The 21,985-nt window shown below is 36.4% G+C and overlaps 1 pseudogene; it reads right to left on the bottom strand.

The window, feature by feature from the left end:
* LOC143405707 (broad substrate specificity ATP-binding cassette transporter ABCG2-like) overlaps nt 1–21,985 on the bottom strand; it is a 69,999-nt pseudogene that overhangs the window by 6,701 nt on the left and 41,313 nt on the right.

Below are 21,985 nucleotides of genomic sequence, written 5' to 3'. Positions count from 1 at the left end.
AAAAAGGAATGGACTTTGGGTCTACAGTACAGCACAGACCTTGAAAACATTATGCCAAGGGTAATTGTGTGTCATAAAAGATCAAAATTTTACCCCTGCACTTACATGAAACACTCAGAGTGGTCAAATTCATAAATAAAGCAGAAAGTACATTACCAGGGGCTGAGGTGAAGGCAAGGTGGGAAGTCAGTGCTGATGGGCAGAGTTCCACTGTAGGAGGATGATAAAGCTCTGGTAATGCAGAGTAGTGATGGTGGCCCCACACTGTGCATGCACTCCATGCTACTGTGCTCCACACATTCAAATGTGAGAATGGCGAGTTTTCAGTTACATATGTTAACCACAATAAGACTAAAAGAGAGAAGAGAGAAAAAGACTTGATTTTTTTTCGGAACCCAGTACTTCTATTCTCTTTTTCCTAAAGGGTTTGTTGAATACCTACTCATGACAGGCACTGTTCTTATTGCTTGGAGGAAGCAGGCGACAGAACACAGCTGCAGCCTAACGTGGTAACAATTTTCCAGGATGATGAGAATATCTTGAAAATGGGCTTGCTTACTGTTACAAGGATTCATGATAGTTTTCCTCAAAAGACAAAAGAGAAAAAAACTAACAAATAAACACCACAAAATTGTTTTCAGGAAATTCTATTTGTGTATTAGTATCTGTCATATATTTGTTTATTAATTATGTGGATAAAACAATGGTTTAGGTCACTGCTTTGAATCTGCACAGTGACTGAAATGCTGGCCTTCTATACCCATATTTAGGTGGGACTAGGAGCCAGGAGGGACTTGCTGTGTCTGAATGGCAAAGCCACCTGGAGCACTGCTCTAGCCAAGGCCCAAGAATGTCTGCCCAGGTTGTGCAGTTCACAGCCCTGGGTATAGGACACCTGCACAGCTCTGGGGGATGTCAGAAGTGCAGTCAGGATCCTTGCATTAAAGATCTTAATGGTCAAGTTTTGGGAATTGAAACACAGCAACCCAAACTAAGCACAACCACCTAAGGTCTATGATGGGGGAAAAAAGTATTTTTCTTACTGGTCTCTTATAAAAGGTATTTGTTCACAGTAAAAGAAAAATGTAAGTGTGATGAGAAAATATCATTAGCAAAACCCCCAAATAAATAATTTTCTCCAATTCTCATGTATCATGCCAAAGACAAATGTGAAGTAGCAAATTTTTCTGTGTCATGATTGTGCTTGAGAGCTCACTGTGAATGCCTCTTGAGCTTCAGAAAGGTTTCACCTCACAAATTGGAAAATAAGTGGTACCCCACAAGTGTACATGATCAAATAAAATTTCAGTTTGTCTCCTGGGAATATTGAGATACAAAATTCTAAGGAAATCAAGGATAATATTTTAGAATAGGGTAGAAAATTTGATGTTCTCCAAACTACCACAATGATCACTGGTGTCCAGACAATTCCAGAAACCCTGAAAAATTATACTTTCTGATTGTAGATGTTCACTGTCTCTTCCACCATGTAGTAAATGATAAAGAGGCAAAAAAAACCCTCACTGTTTTCCAGAGAGGAACCAAAATTGGTGATGTATCAGTGAACTTTATCAATATAATTGATAAGAGTGAACCACACCAAATTTTGCTGGTAATTCAATCAATAACCTGCACTGCAATAAGAGAAACTAAAGCAATAACAATACATAGATATGTCCAAAAAGAGTATCTATCTCTTCTTTCCCTGCCTTTATAAGGCAAAAACTACATCCAAAACTACATCCACTTATTCCAAGTTAGCGGCAAGTCATTTTATGAGCTAATACCTTCATACTTGTAGAATCTTGCACTAAAAGAAGAACCAGACTTCTCAAGGCCTCTTTCCCAAAGGATTCCTTCCTTTTCAGGTCCCCATTAAGTCTTCTGGTACATATACTGCTCAAAATATTGCACATTTTTTAAATGAAAACTTCCCCAAATACTCTAAGGTTTCTTTTGGATATAAAGATATTTTACAAGGTAGAAAGAAGAAAAAGGAGACACAAACCATGCACTGCAAACAAATATCATCTAGTGGAGAAGACGGACATATATTTTGCAATATATAAAAATAGGAACCAAGTGTCTCATTCATTCAATCAGTAGACAACTCATGATCGGCACTGAAGTTTGCCGCTAGGGTGCTTTTCCTCTCCTGGGCAGAGCCTGATGGTTCATAAGTTCTCAGTAAATGCATCTTGGCTGAAATAATAGCATGCATATTTTACATTCCCAGGGATGCCACTGATCTTTAGTGCTTTCCTGAAACTGAGGTGAGGATTTTTCTTGTCAAATTCTCATTTCATAGGTGTCATGCTGAGAAAGTTAGGTGATTCACTTAATGGTAGCACCTTCCTGTCAATCTGGAAATATAATGTCTAACTCCATAATTTCAGACATTTAAAATCCCTGGTCAGCTATTAGGCATCACTATCTCCTCTGGTACTGGAGGGGAGGCCACACCTGAAACCTGAGCTTTCAGCACCCACACAAGCTCCAGCGATGATCAGGAAGGAGGAACTGTGGCAAGTGAGGATTCCTATTCTTGTCAAATTTCCTGTTTTTTTCTATCATACTTGACATGATGGGAGTAGCAATAGGGAGCTGCCTGCCCAGCTCTGACAAAGGCATTGACAGTATGAAACACTCTGTAGAGACTTTTCATGGATCCAGAGCCTATGGAGGGGAAAAAGCTGACATGAAAGAATAATAAGTGAAGGCTCAAAATACCAACTAAGTGATTAAGTTGATTACCTTCAATTAACATAAGATGAGAAAGTAATTTGAATGGATTAATACAGAGCTCTCGAAGTATTTTGCCATTGACTTTTATATTTGTAAAAAGAAATGTTGAAAATTTATTCTAATATTTTCATTACTGAATATGGTGTAGTTAAAATAATAATTAAATATAAATATTCCAGCCATTAATTAAAGATATATTTACTTTCTTTTGCCTATTGTGCTTAATATCCAGTATGGAATTTTGATCCTGAAGGTTTCAGGATCTGTTTAGCTTTCATTGCTTCAGTAAAGGAGATGAAATGAATGGCCTTGGTTGTGCACCACCACCTTCTGGACATTCAGGGAAACAATGCCTTGTAGCTTTGAAGAATCGATTTTTATTTTTATTTTTATTTTTTTTAAGGATGATCATTTTAACAGACTTCATTAAACATGAACCCAGTCTTTTTTCTGGGGAAGGCGCTTGGATGTCCCACATGTCATTGAGTGACAGTTCTTCACTTGGCCATGAGTCAGCAACACAATGAATTAGCAACACAATGAGTCTATGTAAGGGGCACTTAAATGACCCCCAGGTTTGGGGTCAGATGATAGAAACCAGATTTCCAACTTTGCTCCATCCTGAATATCTACCACTGAGATTCATGATTGTGGATGTTGGTTATTTGCTAGCTAGTAACTAGCTAAATGGTACCATACTCAATAATTTAACCATCATTAATCATATGGATTCAATAGTTGAGTTTCAGCACAGAAAATAACACCTACTAGTAGTATGAGAAGAATTAGCAAAATCAATTTGCTATTGGGAAGTTCACCCTACATCTCTCAAACTTTGATGGAGAAATTAGAGAAAAATTATCTAGGCATAAGAGTTTGAATTGAATATGGTACTTACTATATGCACATAAAACTGCATGCATGTTGAATATTCCTAACAATTCTGAAATCTGAAAATGAAAATGTTTGTTTGGTCAATATGATACCACAACTGGAAAATGAAAAAAATTTAAAAAAAAATTACATTCAGTTTATGTGTAAAATGTGCAAATATCTTAGGTCCATCCCAAAGAAATTCCACCATATCTCAAATCCAAACACTCCTAGTTCCAAATAGTTTGAGTAATTTGCATAAAGGATGTTCAATCTTTACTACCAAATTATTACCCACCAGAAGTATTGCCCTACATGAGTCAGAATCTAGAATCTACTGATCATAATACTTTACAATTATTCAGAGTCAAATGGGCAGGAAAATAGACTTATCAAAGCCAGCTTTGAAGAAAGATAAAAGAAAACTTTTGTTTTGAATTTATATCTTCAGAAAATTCAAGGGCCAAGAAAGCTTTCATAAGAGGAGATGGTGTTAAAGTGAGACAAGAGGGAGGAAAATATATATATATATATATATATATATATATATATATATATATATATATATATATATATATATATGAAGGTTTAGCTAGTCTATGTTAGTGAACATGTCAGTGGGGCCTGGCCAGGGAAAGGGTAATTTCTGTTCTCAACATGAGGAAGTTCAGAAGGTGTGACGGTTTGGAGCTTTAATTTCTCTTAATTTTAGATGCATTCCCATAATTTTTGAGGGAGTCAGTTTCAGATTCTTCTGTTTAGTATAGCCTTTAGTGTTGAGAGAATTGGGGCTCCATCTTATCTGGCTGGCTGTCCATCATTGGATCAGTGTGCAGAACCTGAACATAAGGAGATTCTTATTCCTAAAGGAGGCAAGTTCTGAATTATTTAATAGCTCCAGCTAGGGGAAGGGCTTTACTCTTAGTTTGTGTAATTGCTCCTTCCATGCCTTCACAGATGTTTATTTTGGTGGGGTTAGACAGGTTGCTTCACGTCTCTGTAGTAACTCAATTGTATCAGTGAAGAACAAATCATGTTTATCAAAGTAGGAGGTTAGGAAGATTTTCAGGTCTATGAGATCAGTATTAGATTAACTCAGGATAAACTCAAAACTCTAGTGTTTTGTGATCATTATTATTAGGTACCCCCACACCACAACCCTTCCTTTATAACCTTCATCTTTACTTAATTTTGCTGGGGCTGACATGAGTGTACCTCTTAAGTTACATTTGAAAAAAAACAACAACATTGCTTTCCTTTTAAATGTCCATGTAAAACCGTGCTTGGATTGTACTCTCCTGCCAGGTGTTTAAAATCAAGTTGGTCCAAACTGACCTGTTCCTATCTACCATTAAGAGTCAGCTGAGATTCCGCAGGGATTACTTTTGGGAATGCATGTGAAGCCTCTTTGCCCCTTTATTTTTCCTCTAACAGGGGTGCCATCTGCCAGGATTGGTCAAAATCTTGCTGACCATACATGGCTTCTGTTGGAAGCATCAGTGACATTTTCCTCTCAAATGATCCTTTCCTTTGCAGAATGTACAATGGTTGGCTTTCTATTCAAGAGGGTCCTTTTGATCTCCTTGACCAGCAAATCAGGTGAGTCATCAGTGTTACAGAGCCCAGAGAGGGGGTCCTGTCATTCTCTTATTTTTCCAGATGAATTTCATGACTGAATTTTCTATTTCTTTGAGGAATGTCATTGGAATTTTGGTCAGAATTACATTAAATCTGTATAGTGTTTTTGGAAATATGGTCATTCTAATAATATGAATTCTGCCAATAAAAGAGCAAGGTAGGTCCTTCCATCTTCTAAGGTCTTCTTTGACTTCTTTCTTTAGGGCTCTGTAATTTTCATTATATTGATTTCCAAGTATTTTATTTTTTTAGGCTATTGTAAATGGGGTAGTTTTCCTCATTTCCTTTTCAGAGGATTTGTCACCGATATACAGAAATGCCTTTGATTTATAGGTGCTGATTTTATATCCTGCTACTTTGCTTAATTCATTTACTAGTTCTAGAAGTTTTCTGGTGGAACTTTTAGGATCTTCTAGGTATACAATAATATCATCAGCAAATAGTACCAGTTTGAGTTCTTCTTTTCATATGTGTATCCCTTTAATTTCTTTAGTCTGTCTAATTTCTCCGGCCAGTGTTTCAAGAACTATGTTAAATAGATGTTATGAAAGAGGGCATCCTGTCTTTTTCCAGTTTTTAGAGGTAATGCCTTCAATTTTTTTTCCATTTAGAATGATGCTGGCCTGGGCTTAGCATAGATAGCCTTTATGTTGTTGATATATGTTCTTGTTATCCCTAATTTATATAGTGTTTTGAACATGAAGGGGAGCTGTGTTTTGCCAAATGCTTTTTCTGTGTCTATTGAGATGATAATATGATTCTTATCTTTAAGTCTATTGCTGTGAAGAATTACATTTATTGATTTCCATACATTGAACCAACCTTGCATCCCTGGGACGAATCCCACTTGATTGTGGTGCATGATCTTTTTATATGTTTTGTATTCAATTTGCCAGAATTTTATTGACAAATTTTGCATCTAAGTACATTAGAGATATTGATGTGACGTTTTCTTTTTTTTGATGTGTCTTCACCTGGTTTGGGAATTAGAGTGATATTGGCCTCATAGAATGAATTTGGAAGTGCTCCCCCCACTCTCTCTCTCTTTTTGTATTCTGAAATAAGTTGAAGAGTATTGGAACTTGTTCTTCTTTAAAGGTTTTACAGAACTTGGCTGTTTATCCATCCATTCCTGGACTTTTCTTGTTAGTAGACTTCTGATGGCATTCTCTTTTCATCACTTGAAATTTATCTGTTTAAATTGTGTATATCATCCTTGTTCAATTTGAGCAAATTATATACTCTAGAAATTTGCCAATGCCTTCTATATTTTTTATTTTATTGGAGAACAAGTTTTCAAAATAATTTCTAATTATCTTATGTATTTTTGTAGTATCTGTTGTGATATTTCCTTTTTCATCACTTATGTTAGTAATTTGAGTTTTCTCTCTCCTTCTCTTTATTAGCATGGCTAAGGGTTTGTCAATTTTATTTATTTTTTCAAAGGACCAACTTTTTTTCTATCAATTTTTTTAATTGTTTCAATTTCTTTGATTTCAGCTCTGAATTAAATTATTTCCTATCTTCTAACACTTTTGGTATTGATTTGTTCTTCCTTTTCTAGGGCTTTGAGATGTAGTGTTAAGTCACTTCTTTGTTGACTTTTTCTTCTTTTAAGGAATGAACTCCATGGATTCAACTTTCCTCTTAAAACTGCTTTCATAGTGTCCCAGAGATTCCAGTATGTTGTATCTGTGTTCTCATTCACCTATAAAACTTTTCAATCTCCTCCTTGATGTCTTCTGCAACTCCTTGTTCATTTAGTAGCATATTATTTAGCCCCCATTTGTTGGAGTGGATTTTATTTCTTATTTTATCATTAATATTTAATTTCATTCCATTATGATATGAAAGAATGCAGGGTAGTATCTCTACATTTTTATATTTGCTAAGAGTTGCTTTGTGGTATAGTGTATGGTTTATTTTAGAGAAGGATCCATGTGCTGCTGAGAAGAAAGTGTATTCTCTCATTGAAGAATGAAATATTCTATATAAGTCAGTTGAGTCTATGTTATTGATTGTATTATTGAGTTCTATAGTTTCTTTGTTAAACTTTTGTTTGGAAGATATACTTAGTGATGAAACAGGTGTGTTAAAGTCTCCCCAAATTATTGTATTGTGGTTTATTTGACTCTTGAACTTGAGAAGTGTTTGTTTGATGAACAGTCACTCCATTGTTTTGGGCATATATATTTATATTTTTAAGTCTTGTTGGTGTATGGTTCCCTTGAGTAGTATGTAGTGTCCTTCTTTATTCTTTTTGACTTTAGCTTGATATCTACTTTATTTGATATGAGGATGGAAACCCCTGCTTGATTCTACAGTCCATGTGAGTGGTATGATTTTTCCCAATCCTTCACCCTCAGTCTGTGAGTGTCCTTTTCTATGAGATGAGTCTCTTGAAGGCAGAGTATTGTTGGGTATTTTTTTTGATCCAATCTACTATTCTATGTCTTTTGAATGGTGAGTTTATGCCATTAGCATTTAGGATTATTATTGAAACATGATTTGTATTCCCAGCCATTTTTGTTTATTTTTGGTATTTAATGTGACTTGGTTTTTCCTCTGATTAGATTTTCCTTTAGTGTAATCCATCCCTCTGCTGATTTTCATCATTGTTTTTATTTTCTCATCTTGGAATATTTTGCTGAGGATGTTATGTAGTGCAGGCTTTCTAGTTGTAAATTTGTTTAACTTTTGTTTATCATGGAAGGTTTTTATTTCATCATCAAATCTAAAGCTATAAGGTTCTTGGTTGACTTCCATTTTCTTTCAGAGATTGGAATACATTGTTCCATGATCTCCTTGCTTTGAGGGTCTGGGATGAAAAATCTGCTGAGATACAAATTGGTCTTCCCTGATATGTGATCTGATTTCTCTCTCTTGTGACTTTTAAGATTCTATCCCTATTCTGTATGCTCGGCATTTTCATTTTAATGTGGCTTGGTGTAGACCTGTTGTAATTTTTTACATTTGGTGTCCCGTAAGTCTCTTGTATTTGGTTTTCCAATTTGTTCTTCATGGTTGGGAAATTTTCTGATATTATCTCATTGAGGAAATTGTGCATTTCTTTGGTTTGAAACTCTGTGCCATCTTCTATCCCAATAACGCTTAGATTTGGTCTTTTGATGTTGTCTCGTTATTCTGGATGTTCTGTTCATGGTTTCTTACTATCTTCACCGTGTGATAAACTTTATTTTCCAAATTGTATACTTTGTCTTCATTATCTGACATTCTTTCTTCCAAGTGATCTAGTCTGTTGATTATGCTTTCCATTGAGTTTTTTATTAGATTTTTTGTATCCTTTATTCCAAGGATTTCTAACTGGTTTGTTTTTCAGAGTGTCTCTCTCTTGAAGTAGTCCTTTGCTACTTGTATTTGCTCTCTTATCTCTTTGTTGCAGTGATAATTTTTTTGTCTATAATTGCTCATTTAGTTCATTCTTTAATTCACAGATCATTTTTACTATGAACTTTCTGAACTCCTTCTCTGACATTTCAGCACCTTTGCTGTCCATGGATTTTGTTATTATAGTATTCTGATTTGTTTGGGGCACTTTCCTCTCTTGTTTTTTCATGTTGTCTATGTGTCTTCCTTTCTTGCAGTGTGGATCTGAGATATTACAGTTTCTTCCCTATATTATTGTAGTACCCATGCAGATTGCCTGTACCTAACCTTGATTTTGGGCTTCTATACACTTCTGATGTCCCTCAATGTATGCTACTGCATCTAAAGGTGATGGTGGCAATAGCTGAGGTAAGTTGAGATAATAGTTAAGGTGCCCCAAGATGGAAGGAATGTCTTACACAGATGAGGCTGAAGGTGAGAACCTCACACTTCCTTTGAGATGCCTGTTCGGAGATGCAGCTGCTTCTAGACCCTGTCCATTGTCAAAAAGGTAGGGGCTACTATTTGGGGAAGGCTATTTTCCAGTTGTGGTGTCATAGTGACCAAACATTCTCAGATTTTTAAGCATTTTCAGATTTCAGATTTGGGGGCTAAATATGCTCAAACTGGATAAAGTTTGATGTACATATAGTAAGTCACATATTCAATTAAATCCCCTTTTGTCTACTTTATCCATCAAAGATTGAGAGAGGTAGGGTTAACTTTCCAGTTGCAATGTGATTTTGCTAATTCTTCTCATAACTAGTAGGTATTATTTTATATGTTGGGGCTCTATTATTCAATCCATGTGATTCATGGTCGACAAATTATTAAATATGGTTACATTTATCAATGTCAAATAATCTTTCAACAGGCCCCAGGTTCATCTTATACTCTCATTTAGCAGATGGGTACAATATCAAATAGCGACTTTTTAAAGCATTTTGTCCCTCCTACAACTTGCAAAGATTTATTTTAAACATTATTTTGAGCATATTTTCAAATTTGTGCAGATTTCTTTTTCATTTTGTAGCATTAATTGGAACTTGTCATTAACAAGAGCTTAATCCTTTTACATTTCTTGCATTTGTCAAAAGTCAACTATCTTATCTTTTCCTTTTCCAACACTCTCCTATTATTTTCTTTAATTTTCTCTTCTTAAATATTCTTTATTTGCTCTTATTCTAATGATTATAATTTATGCAATAGATAGGATTCTAAATATCTTGTATTTGTATTTAATATTTGTATTTATATCTTCTCAAGAATATTAAGACTAAAAGTACACCGTTATGTTGGAATAACTTTCAGTTTACAGCTAGCAGCTAGCAGCTAGCAGCTATAAGCAGCTCGGAGTGCTTAAAGAATGTACACTCATCCAGGCCTGATAGGAACGCCTGCAGGATGGGATGCTCTGCTCTAGCAAGAAGTTAGTTAAACCACATCCTTAGCACTTGTGGTTAGCATTGCCAAGCTGCCAGACCAGGAAACCGATACCTGGGAGCTTCAGGCATGAAACTCTTAACTTAGAAACCCACTCCCTTAGGGACAAAGATTCTTCCTGATGATAGCAATATTTAGAGCATCCTCATAGTGTGGTTACATTAGGCATAAGATGATTGGCTTATGGATACTATCTTGCTTATGTAAGATTGATGGGCACACCCCACTCAAACCCTATAATGATTGCATGCATTCTAAAAGTAAACTGAGCTACTGGACAATGACTTGAGGTGGGTATCCAGCCAGTTCTCTCACCAGTTCCTGGAGACTGTGTGTGGATCCTGTGTCTCTACCCCCCATGACTGAGGTAGGTGAGCAGCTAATTGACCACATCAGTGACAAGAAGCACAGCACCATTAACTATTTTAAATTGATAAACCATGTCTTACAGGCAGCTTTTGATAGTTTACATACTGTTTGTTCTAGTGTAGTTCATAGAAAATTGAAAATTTATCATTAGGACATTAGCCAAAAGTCAGAATGATTATATGCTCATCGATATATACATGATCTTGACCTAATGTATGTTAATTTTCTCTTCTTTCCAGCACTCATTTCAGGTTGTCTGTTTTTATTTATTTATTTATTTATTTATTTATTTAGATAGCTGTGTTGTTCACAATTCCTTTCATTTAGGGAGGGTGGGTGCCACATACCAAGTGACACCTTCTATTGAAGAGTGAAAGGAGAAGTGATGGAACCTTCACATTTTCATCACATTTTACAGTGTGCAAATGTTTTCACATTTCTTTAGCCAGGCTTCACAAAAGTCATACATATTGTTGGAGGCCACCCTGAACAGGAGCTATGCATACATCTTTTGAGACTTGAATAAAGAGGAACTGAACTGGCATTGCACCCACTGTGATGCATGGGGACTTACCTCAGTGGGCCAGGTGAGGTGCAGCCCTGAGATTGGGTGTCACCCTATGTGGCTGAGTTACACCCACCTGTTTTTGTAATATTACCCTTTCCTTTTTTTGGATGGAACATTCCATCAAATATACCTGCACCACCATCGATAAATTGGGCTTCAAAAAGTACTCTTGCCCTCTCTCCCACCTCCCTCCCCTGATTTTATCTTGCCTGCCTTGTGGGAGCTTACATCTGAGGTGGAAAAGCCTTTTTGGACCGCTCATGAAAAAGGTTCTTTTTGTGTTTGTCTGCATGATTATTTCTTGCTAACCCAAATTCACCTGTGTGACCCTGGTTAATTAGCCCATGCTGGATGAGGGCTACACAGTTGGCTTCTGGACAGGGACATCTTGGCGTGAATTTGGAGGGTTTGGCTTTGGTTAAGTGCACTTAAAATTTCAGAGTAGTGGGTTGGTTTGTAAAAGAAAAGAGATTGCAGCTAGAAAGTAAGGGGACGATAATCAGTAACATGGGGAATCCTTCCTGTTTGGAAGAGGCACTCTATTTCACAATCCTATAAACTGTAGTGAGAGGTAGAGGGAAAGAAATTAGAAGAGCCCAGCTCACAATGTGTTTGGGTTTGCATTTATGTGAAGAAGAAAAAAGAGGCCAAGACAAGGACTTGTTCCAGGTAATTTACTTGGCAGTTGATGTTAGAAACCTGTATTGGAAAATGAGATAGAAAAGGAGAAAAGGCCAATACCCAGGGGCTGCAGAAGTTGCCTCTGCAGGCAACCATTTAGATTCCTACTCTGACCACATGAAGGAAAGAATTCCATAATTTCCTGTCTGAAAAACATTGTGCTGGGACATTTCTGCTTGGCCCTATTTCTGCTGGTTACGAGTTCTCATGGGATGTTACCCTTGAAATTCCTCAACACATTTGCCAGCAAACTGGGGACCTTACCACATAGAAACAGGACTAAGAGCAGAAACATGGAGAGGGGTGTGGTGCAGCGTGGAGAAGGGATGCTGCTGGAATGAGCTCAGCTCACATGGAACTGCCTACCACAGCTTCAACCAAAAGTGGACGTGCACAGAGATTTGACAATGCAACAGCACCTACTTCAGCCCACCCCTCGCACAATGCATATCCACTTATGCTCACTTTAAGTCCACTCTGGACAGCTTGAGGGAGAGGCCACTTGTGGTTTCTAGAAAACACAACATGGAGAAGTGTAGAGGTTCAGTGGAACTAGCTGGTTCCCATTGTTGATCATGATCACATTTTTCTACATGTGTCTTCCACCATCCTTTCTAGAACTTCCTCATTCTTGGCCATTGCTTCAGCTGTACTCTAAGCTGCTTTCTGGTATACTTATCCACACCTTTACTCTGGAGGCCTCAGAGACTTTATTGCAGAGAGACACTGAGTTACTTCTGTGAGTTCTCTGCCTATTTTATGGCAGTAACCCCAGCCTTCAGGATTACAGGGATGACCAATATTATAACTCCTTACTCTGCTGCTGTGACACCACTGTGGAAATCCCAAAGTGATTAAGTGGCAGACACTGTTAGATTTCATTGAAAATTTTCTGTATGCCCCTACCTACCTACTCTTCAGGATTCAGGACCTCTAATACATCAGGCCCTAAAGGTGCAGAGACCTAAAGCATAAATTTTGCAAATGAGTTTATGGAAATAATGCTGAGAGAGGCTGGTATTACTTGGTTCATGGACCTGAGTATTCCAACTTTGAGGAACTGTTCCTGTAGGTTTACTTGAGGTTTCTGCAAACTTATATAAAGTGTCAGTAAATACTTTGGGTTTTGTAGGTGACAATGGTCTTTGTCTCAATGACTTTGCTCTCAAAGGGCAAAAACAGTCACAGCCAATATAATAGCATCACTCCATGAGGACCTATATCCTAGTGCAGTGGTCCTCAAAGACATCAGGGATAATCATTCAGTTTTGGCATGTCATCATTTTACCACCAAGTTTCTAGCTGACCCAGTCTCCTGGAAGGGCATTACCATACTGAAAGCTCAACATCAGCACCTGCTGCTGCCAGCTCAAGCAACAGAAGTGGCCCTCAGTAGATCTACCTTGGCACCAATCCCAGGCATTGTAGGATCCATTGACAACCTCCAGCCTCCATTCCTGTCCCCTTGACAATTCTCTTCTAAAGCCCACTGAACATACACTGGAGTCAGAAAAAGACATTTCAAAAATCAGCATTATACTTTTTAAATGTATGTAAATGCAATAGATTCTAATAATTTTGAGATCTAAGGTGCAAGAACATGACTTCAAAAACAGAAAAGTAGTATGTGTATGTGGTGAGCCGCTTCTGCAGATTATGGTCGCCATTGCAGGATGGCGCTGGCTCCACTGTGGTCTGTGACAAACAACTCCTTGTTTGGGAGAGTTGGTGCATGGTTTTTCAGCACCCTGTGAGAAAGTTCCACGTGGCAGCTTCGCATTGGGGCTTGGGATGCTTTATTAAAGCTGGGAGGGGCATCCGAGGAGGAAGTAGAAGAAATATCAAGGACCTGAATAAACTGCTGAAAGAAGATTCCTGAGTTTCGTCTTCCTTGCGGGCAAGGGGTCGCGACATGTGTACTTCCTCTTTAACATCTCTCCAAATTACCCACTTTTTCCCCCCCTCCCCAACATATTGAGGAACCTTCCATAGCAGCAGTCTTCTTGCAGTCTTAAATTGTATCCCAAGGGGAATAACTGGAAAATAAATATCAATTGACACTTTATTTATTTCTGCATAATAGATTGGTTCCCTTCCATTATAGATTAGTTCTGACATTCAAGGAAATAAAAGTAAATTACATATGTATACATACGTGTTCTTAAGTAATTTTCTATAAACTAATATTTTGTTTTTCAGCTTATGAAAAATTAACTCACATTTTGTTAACGTTCCTTCAATTAAAAGGTAACAAGATGATAATTCTATTGTGTGTTTGTTACCACAATATAAAGTATATTAAAAGGCAATTATAGTGCAAAGAATAAATAAGATATGGTCCACTTCAATGATTAATAATTTTAAAAGAAGATATTGATAATTTGGGCTGTTTTTTAAACTGGCAGGTGTACATTGTATATAAATATGGATATGTATTCCTTTCTGTGTAATAAAATGTGTATATAGAGAACTGCATCATATAGATAGAGGAAAAATTCTACCAAAAATAGAAAAAAAATTAATTGACCTTGATATCTACATAATAACTTGGTAAAACAATGTTATAAGATGCATTAGTTAAATGTTATAAAAAGAAATAATATTATTTAAAGAAAAGTTAAACATCAACAGCCATGTCCCTAGATTGACATTGCAGCAGTATGGCAAGGTATTCAGTAGTGACTAAATGATGTTCCAAAACACCACAGTAGCAGGGATCTATATCTGGCAATTTCTTAGGTACCATCATTCCTATATTTCCTTCTGAAAAGGGGAGCCAGACACATTGTGATGTCCTGAATTGGATCCCAGAACAATAAAAGAATATTTGTAAAAAATGTGGTGTAATCTGAAACAATTGTGCAGTTTGATCAACAAGGATGTTTCAAGGTTCATTTCTGATCTTTGACTGGTGAAGCTTGGAATATAAAAAGTTAACATTAAGGGAATCTGGGCAAAGGTCACATGTGAATATTTTCACACTATTTTTGTAGCTTTTCTGTAAATATAAAATTACTTAAATATTAAAAGCTTATTAAAAATATAAGAGAGACCTTAAAGACTTTTGTGCCTGTGCACAAAAAACAATCAAACAAACAAATAACCCACAAACCTGAGCAGCAGTGATGTTCTGATAACAAGAGAGGGGAACATACATGGATCATTTCAAAAGCCTCCCATAAAAGAAGAGGATGCAGTGACTGGGAAGGTGCATGCAGGGTCTTCTGTACTGGTCACATTCTAATTCTTGACCTGGACTGGCACACGGCTACACATGTGCCTTATTTTAATAATAACTCAATGAACTGTACTTTTTATTACATTTCCCTTCAATAAAAGAGAAGTTTTAAAGACACATTCATAGTACTGTTAAATAGTTCTCTACTATAAGTAAAGAATTAAAGGAGAATACAGAAATAAATTCAGTGTACAAATGTTGGGGAGACCTTGTGTAGATCTCCAAGTTATTAAACCATAAGCATAACATTTTCAGAGTTGAAAGAACATTGGAAAAGGTCACAATCAGCCCTGACAAGTTCTTCATGGAGGCACCTCTGCAGGTGCTCCTGTAGTGGGAGGGGCAGGACCTGACATCTGTGTCTTAGCAAAGCTCTCAGGAGATTCTGATGCAGCCAGATTATATACCACTGAGACATGCAAGGTGGTAAAGTGAATGTTCAGAGGCAGAATGTTCCAGAAATGGCACAAGAGCCTCATCCCCAGACCCTGGCCCTCAATTCCACATGCAGCCCAAGGGTTACAGTTAAGATCCCTAAACCTTTACAATTCCACTGTAGAATATCTGTAAATTCCATCACCCTCAGTTACCTTATCCAAGACTTGATTTTTTATCATCATGGATTTTTTTTTAATCCAGAAGAAGCACTGATTTTCCAGAATAATTCAAGTTTCATACTTCTAATACAATATTTACACATTTTATTTATTTAATGGCAGATCATATTTAATGGTAGATTCATAGACTATTAAAACTGGAGGGCTACTAACCTGACTACTCATTTTGTGCATGGAGAACCTGATGCCAGAGATAATGGAAAGTTGTTATGAGTTTCTAGAGACATGTTCTCCTTTTTCAGGTCAATAAATTAGCCTGAATTCTTCCTAATATTTACATTCTGTTGAGATAAATTAATACAATATGAAATAGCATTAGATTTTGGTTTTTGTTCTTTGATGCATAATTCATTTTGTTGTTTTTTGATTTTCTGTTGAAAATAATTGTTCCTGATCAACAGTGAGATGGAACTGAACTAAAGACAAAAAAAATTATTAGATACTTAAAGTAAATTAGGGTGCTTTTTAAATGTGAAAATAATTTGCAGTAAATGAAAGTGAAATTTAAGAATTTCTTTTAAGGTATAATATTCTTAGGTAGGCAATTATGAGAAAGATAAATATCAGAATATTCAAAGCCACATGATTCCTCCATAAGCCCCAAGGTGAGAGATCCATATCCTGCATTAACAAGAATTCTTCACCAGAACATCTGAAATTAAGCAGAAAACGTAACTTTATTCCTGACATCTGTGAAATTTTGGTCAATTTATTTGCTTTTCCTTAAAGAAACCTATGGACTAACAATATCTTCAAAATTATTCCTTCACATACAATAGCTATCAGTCATTGAATGCAGACATGTTACTTGATACTATGCTAAGCAACTTGCATATAATATCTTACTTAATCCATAAAATGATCCAAAGATGTAGAGGTATCATATTCATGTAAGAGCAGGGGAAGTAGGCTTAATGGGCTCAGCCAAGTTTACAGTCACAGCCCAAGGGACTTGCTGTATCTCATTGCAGAAAAAGGAAAATCCTTATGACATTGGACACAAACTTACATTACATAGCCAGGACAGTTATTGCTGTTTGTTATATTGAGTGTTGGACAGAAGTTTCTTCCCCAAAACTCATTATGCTGCAAAGCCTATATAACACAAAAAGCATGGCATGATGGTTTTAAATTTCAAAAACTTTTTGAAGAATTGTCACAATTGAATCCTCAAGTTTAGTCTTTACAGTAACTTTTGATTTGTTCTTTTCAGATATACATGAGACTAGAGTGCATTTTGGCATATTATACATACACAGAGTACAGCTTATTCTAATTAGGAGCCTATTCTTATGGTTGTACATGTTCAGAGTTACCCTGGTCATATATTTAAATACAAAGCTAGGAAAGTTATGAACAATTAATTCTATTGTCCTTTCTATTATCATCTTCGGTCTCTTCTCTCCATTTCCACTGTCTATTCCAATCGACTTCTATTCTTCACCCCTATTGTCTCTAATAGTGGCTTAGTATCTGCATATTGAACAGAACATTTGGCCTCTGCTTTTCTGGGGTTAGTTTATTAAACTCACTATGATATTTAAAGACAAACCAAGTTTCATATTTGCAGTCTGTCACAACAAAGTGACTGAAGTTGTTAATCAAGAGGTCCAGGGTTGGGATGTTGTTTCCAATTAGCCAAGAAGGAAGAACTCTTGCTAGATAACCTCATAGCCCCTCCCTCCTGCTCTCTCTGTGTCATCCTACAACCTTATAATTCTAATGATACATTGTTGTTCATTAAATACTGAAGACTTATTGTAATGACATTTCCTGTTCTTTTCATTAAAACCATTTATAATGATAGGTAATAGAATCTTGGTTACACTGTATTAAGGCACCATTTTTTTAGTTGAGTAGCTTGCTAAACAGGGTTGAGTGCTGCATAGCCTTTGTTTCTCTCATAATTTCCCTTTCAACATGATCTATGTATTCCAATCTCCCATCTTTTCATTTCCTTATTGAATAGAAACAATGTTTTGCATCAATCTTTCTGCTTTACTATGAGATTTATTCTCCCCACCCTTTCTCACCCTCAAACAACAGGATGACAGAAGAAAGACCCCAGATGACTTCCTGACCTTGTGCTAATGAAGGCTATTAGAGATTCCCCATCCATTTCTCCTGAAAGGAAATACTTGGGTGGAAGATGGTCCTAAGTCATACCAGGGAAAATAAAATGTGTAGGTTTTATTTTCTCTGTTCCTATCTTGGAGACACACTCATAAGGGCAGAAAAGGACAGCTTACCATAAAGCCATAATAAGGAATGCTGAAGAAGTGAACCCATGAGAATTGAGGTGTCCTGGTTCCAAAATACAATGACAGACCCAAAAGAATCTACACAAAGAAAAGGTATGAATTAGAACAGTCCAAGGATTTCAAGAAGAATTGTAAGAAGATGCTTTCCAAGAACTCTACAATCTTCTAAACATTTCTGCTAGAAACAACTCTTGAAATTTTTGCACTTATTCTGCACATTAACCTTCCCTTGCATGTTCAAACCTCTCCATGGCTAAGGCGTTTACTGTTTTAAGTCAAGGAAAATACACTATAAACTATGTTGTATATTTCACTTATTTGGAAGACCCTTAATGATCAATTCATTGTCCTCAACTTCCTCTGCAACTATATATAATGGAAGATTAAGAAGTATACTTGTCTCTTGGTATCTAGAGAGCCCAGGTTCAGAATCCATGCATACACGTACGCAAACCTATAGATGCTCAAGTCCCTTTATTTTTAAATAGCATAATGCTTGCATGTAATCCCAAGTAAATTGTTTATACTTTAAATATATGTATCCTTTATATTTTACATCACCTCCACATTTATCATATTGTGTAACAGAATAGAAATGCTATGTGTGTAGTTTTTACCATGTATGTATAACCATATATACTAAGTAGTTTATGGAATAATGAATAAAAATAGAAAAATTGTACATATTTTGTACACACACAATTCTTGTTTTATGAGTTTTCTGTTTGGGGTTGATTGCATCTTAGAATGCAGAATGCAAGTATTTATGCGCCTTACTATGCTCACTATTCTAATTATATCCCTAACATGTGTTGCCCCTAATAATCATGAAAATCTAGGAACATATGCAAGAATATTCCTGAGCATCACAAACCCCTCTCTACTCCCATACATTAATAAGTATTGTTATTTACAGTCTTTGCATTTTATATTCATGATGTTAATATTAAATTGTGCTTCAGAATTGCTGGCTTCAGGTTTTTCAAAGGCTAGAATTGATAAACTAAATAATGCAGTGTAGTGCACCAGAAAATATGGTAAATCCCTCTATTTAATGCTAGAAAAAAGCAGTATAACAATGCTGGCTCAGGAAGGAATGTTGGAGATGAATGAGAGGAAAAGCTTTCATACCCCTGCACACCTCACTCTTGTTCTAACTGGGTGAGGTGTGCGGAGATATGCACACCAATGAGAGTGCTGGTGTGCCTGCAAACATAAGACATAACTTAACAAGTGCCTGATAAATAATATGGCCTTTCTGAATAAAATGTGATTTTATGACTGGCTTTTAAAATTCCACATGGAGACTTTTAAATAAAAAATCAAAGTATCAATAAATCAAACAAAACATCTTTTTTTAATTGAAGTACATTTCCTTTACAGTAGATAAAATATAAATAAGACTTATCACTTCTCAATGATATTCATTGGTAGTTGCCAAATTCAGAAACAGAGAACGAAACTTTGGCAAGAGTATGTGCTAAGCCATGCTTGAATGGTTATGCCAAAATGAACCCTAATATTATGAATAATTATAACTTAATAATAAGCAGTTTTTAATAGAGAGTATGTGCTTCATAAGTGTCATTGGAAGACATCTCCTCCTACTGTAATTTGAGCATGTCTCTATAGCTGATGTTGTAGTAGATGGAATGTGGACAGTTAATCTGTTTATCTGTTGATTCATTTATGTTTGTGCTAATTTTGAGAGCATAAATGATTAAGACTTAGTAATCTATATTTTTATTTAAAAAAGATGAAAGAAAAATATATTGATATAAGAGATTCTCAGGAACCAGAACAATGGATCCTGAGAATCTCTTATATGGACTTTAGAATTTCCAATAATTTTAAAACATTTTTAACATGCAAGAGCATGGGAACTAGACCATTGTTACACTTCTCATGGAGCTTCACTTTCACCTTGGGGAGTAGTGAATCCAACCAAACCACCTTTGGTGCTTAAACAGCCGGAAGTTCTCTAACACCAGCATGAAAGGCAGGCAGAGAGCTATGTGTTTGTGAGGGAATCAGCTAATTTTTCTGTTTTTTGAAGTTCTAATTTATCAAGGTTTCATAATATGTCACCAAAAAGTCTCTATTAAAAGATCATTAGTAAGAACATGGTGCCTAAGTTAAGTAAGTACATTAGAAACCAGCAAAAGAGACTAGATAAGAGTAAGGAGGAAAGTGTTTTCTTCTATAATGTAAAGGATATTTCAGTCTGTGGCCTCCTGAAAGTATGAGTCCCACCCACCAAATCCTCAAATCTGGGTTTACATGACAGGAAGTGCAGAAGAAACAAGGGAAAAATACATCCCAGAGAAGCACAGTAAACACTCACCATCATAAATGTAAAATAGTCCATGATACGGATTACTGTACCTCTGTCAGTGTGTCCTGCTACTATGGTCAGGGTCATGGAAATGGATGAAAAAGCCACCGCCAAGAGAGTTAAGAACATGATGAAGAAAATCTCTACTCCTGGCTTGGATCCTTAAAAAAAGAAGGGATTAGTCCAATGTAGCTCCCTGTGTATTAGGGAATATTTATTGTGCCAATATCAGTATAACATTGAGAAAACAGTACTAGCAGGACAAAAAAGTCACCCACTATTCCAACACCATAGGTCATCAATTTCATTGCTTCCATCACAAAATTGAGAGGATGTATTTTCAGATTTAATTTCTTATAGACAAATTGCTGTAGGGTTCAATGGTTCAGAATAGGGCTGTTAAGTTTCTTAAACTACTTTATAATTATCATGAATTAATATTCTGTGTCACATGATCTGAGGATTTGGGAACAGCTACAAGAACACTGATGAGGAATCTAGGGCTCTAGATCCCATGCCTAATTCTTATGCCAAATGTATTATTTGTAAAACAGAAAGTTGTAAACTCCATCATTTCTTCAAATTCTATACTTTGTTGTCAAAGAAATTTCTGGTATGTGTGAATGTGTGTATGTGTGTGGAGGGGGTGGGTATTTATCTGTAAAACATATAAAAATGATAATTCAATAAGTCTGGGGTGAAGCCAGAGCATAATGCACAAATGATATTGTCTACTTCATCAAACAAGTAATTTCATTAGATCCATAAACCCCCAAGTTACCATCTTCCTCTCATTTGAAAAGTGAACAGGGAGAGAATATATGTGTATGAAGGCTTTTGTCCCTCTCTATGTGTATCTACACATACTATAGATATTACTGCCTATCTATATTTCATATCTATGTTGAGATTCATGTAGAGAGAGAAAAACAGTAGAAAAAGACAATAAATATTCCAGCTCCTCTAGCACAGTTTCAAATAGTTTTAAAAAGTCAGTCTATGTTTTTTTAAGACACACAGCATCTGTATTATTTCAATAGTGGCAACAGATAATTTATAGTTTTATAAGTAATTTTTAAAGTTCATTTAGAAAAAGTCTAGAAAAGCATGTGCATATAACTAGCTGTTTAAGAGAATATACAGTAGAGATGTGCTTTCTCCCTTATAGCGTGTTTTACAGTTTTGGGAACCCAAAGCATGTTTGCAAAGCAAAGTTAACTTCTCCACATATCCAAGAGTAAATACACATCCTCTTTGTCTTGTTACTTACCGACCATGAAGTATAGTGTACAAATAAATACAAAACTTGTCAAGAACATCGTGAGTAGTAATTCAGACAAAAGACTTCCAAAGAAATAAGACGACACTCTGTAATACCCACTGGTGGACTCATGTCTATAGAATATAAATATATACCAACACTCCAGGTTAGTTTACAAAGGCAGAGCCCAGAGGAGAGGCTGCTGTGCAGACTCCTGGTGCTACTAGGTCTAACCCTGCAGCTGCCCACAAGCCCTGGGCTGATTTCCCAGGCCCTTTCCCCATCAGGTGCAGCCCCCCTGGGGCATCAGCACCTCTCCTGCTGCTGCCCACTCTGGCCCCATATAACCCTTCCAGGAATGCAGAGTCTGCATCTCCTCACTCTCCTCAAAGACTCTGCTTTCCCTCTGAGGCTGGCTCTGCTGGAAGAAAGGACTAATCTCAGTGGTACAAGGGACTATCTTTTCCTTACTTCGGAATGTGAAGGTGATGTTGTTACCCTCCAAGCCTCCAATGTAGCTGAAGATTCCCCAAACTCCTTTCAATGTTAAAACATGAAAATGATTTCCT

This window comes from Callospermophilus lateralis, chromosome 8 (assembly GCF_048772815.1).
Source record: "Callospermophilus lateralis isolate mCalLat2 chromosome 8, mCalLat2.hap1, whole genome shotgun sequence".
NCBI lineage: Eukaryota > Metazoa > Chordata > Mammalia > Rodentia > Sciuridae > Callospermophilus > Callospermophilus lateralis.
Note: the sequence above shows the minus strand (reverse complement) of the source record. Positions and strands in the feature narration are given on the sequence as shown.